The sequence below is a fragment of the Conger conger genome, chromosome 2 (assembly GCF_963514075.1).
Source record: "Conger conger chromosome 2, fConCon1.1, whole genome shotgun sequence".
In the NCBI taxonomy this organism is placed as follows: domain Eukaryota; kingdom Metazoa; phylum Chordata; class Actinopteri; order Anguilliformes; family Congridae; genus Conger; species Conger conger.
The window spans coordinates 76022337-76026667 of NC_083761.1; positions in this window are offsets into that span (position 1 = coordinate 76022337).

Genomic DNA, 4331 nt, shown 5'->3' on the forward strand with positions numbered 1-4331 from the left:
GGTGATCCATTCTGTTTACCCAATCAGAAATGTCCTTGTAAGGACACCTCCAGTGATCCATTCCATTTGCCCAATCAGAAATGCCCTTGTAAGGACACCTCCAGTGATCCATTCCATTTACCCAATTGGAAATGCCCTTGTAAGGACACCTCCAGTGATCCATTCTGTTTACCCAATCAGAAATGCCCTTGTAAGGACACCTCCAGTGATCCATTCTGTCTACCCAATCAGACGAAACGGGACATCCAGGGACGCAGAGTGAAGCAGCAGCCTCCTGGTGCGGAGCCTGCCTGTGGAGGCCCGTACTCAGGTATCTGTGGACCTCAGTGGCAGCACCAACGGGGGGCTTCCTCCCTGACAGTGCGTGGCTCGGGAGATTAATCTGGATCCGCTTCTTCTGAAAGCGTTACATCAGTATAATTGATTTGCACTTCCTTCACTATTGTGCTGCTTCGAACAGATGGAATCAGCTGCCGGGTTTGTAAAGGCTCTGTCAGATGTGTTTGGACAAAAAAAACCCTATCTCCCCGCCACTGGAGTACACGAGCAGTGTTGCACTGAAATAGCGTTGCATTGATGCCAGTGTGCTGAGACAGGGGTTTGAGGGTCTTTGCTGTGCAGCTGTAGGGTATTGAGACAGTTTAGATGTTTGTATTGAGACACATTTCAGCGCCAGTGAAATGTGTTCCTGAAACATGCCGTTGTCCGTGGTGCTGAAACAGGATGCTGTCCTTGGTTCTGAAAAATATTTCTGTCTGTGCCACTGAAACATGGTTCTGAAACATGGCGCTGTCCCTGGTCCTGAAACATGATGCTGTCTACGGTCCTGAAACATGGCGTTGTCCCTGGTCCTGAAACATGATGCTGTCTACGGTCCTGAAACATGGCGTTGTCCCTGGTCCTGAAACAGGATGGTGTCCTTGGTTGTGAAACATATTGCTCTCTGTGGCACTGAGACATGGTGCCGGATGCCAACAGAAAATACACTCAAACACCGTAGCTATTGCATGCCCTGTGTTAGTCTGTGTGTGCACTTGACATTATGTGTGTTAGTCTCTGAGATTTTAATTAGGGCAGTAAAAGCACCTTTCTGTTAGTGTGAACAACAATGGGGTATTACTGAGAGAGAGAGAGAGAGAGAGAGAGAGAGAGAGAGAGAGAGAGAGAGAGAGAGAGAGAGAGAGAGAGAGAGAGAAAGAGAGAGATGCAGAGAGAGGGAGAAAGGGAAAGAGAGAGAGATATATATAATGTATTTATTACTTCTTGTATACTTGTGTTTATATATCGTATTCCAATGTACTGTATGAAGCATATGGCTTAATTGCTATTGTTAATTGATTCATTGTGAATGGCTTTGGCAATATTGTTTACTGTGTATCCAATCATGCCAACAAAGCCTTATTGAATTCTTCCATGGTTCTCTGTGTTTCTACACATCATATATTTTATTATATGTGTTGCTTTGCCAATATGACAGTACTTTTCCTGCTAATAAATAAAATTGAATGATGAAAGAAGGTGAGAGAGAGAGAGTGAGAGGGGGAGAGAGAAAGAGAGAGAGAGGACGGTATGGCGAGGGAGAGCATTTTGTAAAGATAACCCTCCTGGCATTCATATTTAATTTTCTCCAGTTTCTGCTTATGTCTGATGTCAGATTTATGTGTGATTAATAATGAATATCTGGGTATTAGGAGAAGTCACAGGGGCAGAGTGAGCAGCTGTCTTTGGAGAGAGGGGGTAAGAGCGAGCGAGGGAAGAGAGGGAGGAGGAACGAGGGAGAGAGAGTGGAAAATAAAAAACGAGGGCTTGCGATGTAAGAAGCGTGATTGAGAGATAAAAGGTGAACTGAAATGATGCCTGTCTGTTGTTTATTTCTTGCTTCTGGCACAGTGTGGCATGGGGGAGGTTGTTCTTTCATGTCAGTCATGTCTTTGTCGTGCAGATGAAGCAGGAGAGAGAGATGGGAAATGAAGGTAGAGAATGACGTAGGCTGGGCTTGAGTAATGATGTGTCAGGGAAGAGGGCCCATGGATGGAGTGATGGTGAAAAAAGGAGAAAGGGAGGGATGGAGAGGAACACGGGGCCAGTTTGTGCAACACATTGTGTGATCTGGAGCAGGTAAGAGAACAGGGAGACAGAGAGAGAAACAGGGAGAGAGGGAGAGAAACGGAGAAACAGAGAAACAGAGAGAGAAACAGGGAGAGAAACAGAGAGCAGAACAGGGAGACAGAGAGAGAAACAGGGAGAGAGGGAGAGAGAGAGAAACAGAGAGAGAAACAGGGAGAGAAACAGAGAGCAGAACAGGGAGAGAGAGAGAGAGAAACAGGGAGAGAGGGAGAGAGAGAGAAACAGGGAGAGAGGGAGAGAGAGAAACAGAAACAGATAGAGAAACAGGGAGAGAGGAAGAGAAATAGAGAGAGAAACAGAGAGAGAAACAGGGAGAGAGGGAGAGAAACAGGGAGAGAGGGAGAGAAACAGAGAGAGAAACAGAGAGATGGAGAGAAACAGGGAGAGAAACAGGGAGAGAGGGAGAGAGAGAGAAAAACAGAGAGAGAAACAGGGAGAGAGGGAGAGAGAGAGAAAAAAACTGAGAGAGAAACAGGGAGAGAGGGAGAGAAACAGAGAGAGAAAGAGAGAGATGGAGAGAAACAGAGAGAGAAACAGGGAGAGAAACAGGGAGAGAGGGAGAGAGAAAAACAGAGAGAGAAACAGGGAGAGAAACAGGGAGCGAGGGAGAGAAACAGAGAGAGAAAGAGTGAGATGTGAAGAAGTGAGAGATAGGCGAATAAGAAGCAGAGAGGAGTGAGAGACTAAAAAGGAGGAAGAATGAGTCACACAAACTGGCGGCCGACCTTATTCCAGACTTCCAGACAAATTAATAAGTTCACATTTTTTTATTCACACAATTCATTTGCAACCTTAATTTGCATCGCTATTATTTTGAGCTTTTGGAACTGTTGCTTGAAAACTTTATTGAAAAAAATAAACTTTTTAATCAGCCCTTTTAATGTTTGTTGTGACAGTATTTTGGCAAAATGATGACTTTGTTTATGCCAATAATGGCAATTGAGCTGAAATTGAAAGTGAACTGATAGAGGGAGGGAGAGCGGGAGGGAAATTGCTTGTGTTTTTTGTCCGTTGGTTGCTAGGGTGTTTATTAATGTTTATTGGGTTTAGAGTTGCTTTTGAGTGCTGTGTATATTCATCGGAAATGCTTTCTAAATGTGCCCCGGCAAAGCTCTGCTGATGAAGCCATGCCAATAAAGCACATTCACCTTCGAGTTTAAGAGCTGAGAGAGAGAGGGAGGGAGGGATGAGGGGGTGGAGGGGGAGAGAGAGGGAGAGAGAGAGGGAGGGATGAGGGGGATGGATGGAGGGAGGGAGAGACAGAGAGAGGGTGGGGTGAGAGTGAAGGATGCGAGAGAGGGGAAATGGAAAGAAAGAAGTGGCAGGAGAAATTCACGGAAAAGCACAGCAGAGATTCTAATCCAGCTACCTCTACCACACCATCTCTAACTCCTCCCCTCCTGCAGCCTGAATCACTCACACACTCCCTCACACAAACACACGTACACACGTGCACACACACACGCACACACACCCACAAACATGCAAACACACACTCACTCACTGACACACACATACAAACACACACACACTCACACTCACACATACACACACACACAAACATGCAAACACACACACTCACTCACATACATACAGACACATGCAAACACACACACACCCAGGACAGTGGGTGTTTCTGGGTCCTGGTCTCTCCCAGAGCAGAGCTGTCTGTCAGAGTAATTGGATGCCGCTCACCTTGGTGAAGAAGGTTGCCACGGTGACAGCAAGACATTGAGAGTTGGGGGGGGGGGGGGGGGGGTGGAGGGATTGGGGGCTGCTAGGGGGGCTAGAGACCCAATCAGGTCCCTGTCCTTCTGGCTGACAGAGTAATCCCACCAAGGCAAACTCAAGAGCTTCCTCTTACTCGCCTGTCTGCTCACACATAAATAGTACTGAGCTCTTCACCAGGTCAAAAACAATGTACCACATCGCCCACTGCCACATTCACCGTGTACTGTAAACCTTAACAAACTCACTTCCCACTGCCACACTAACAGTGTGCCCCTTTAACAAACTCACTTCCCACTGCCACACTAACAGTGAGCACCTTTAACAAACTCACTTCCCACTGCCACACTCACAGTGTACTGTACACCTTAACAAACTCACTGTCCACTGCCACACTAACAGTGTACTGTACACCTTAACAAACTCACTGTCCACTGCCACAGTAACAGTGTACTGTACACCTTTAACAAACTCAC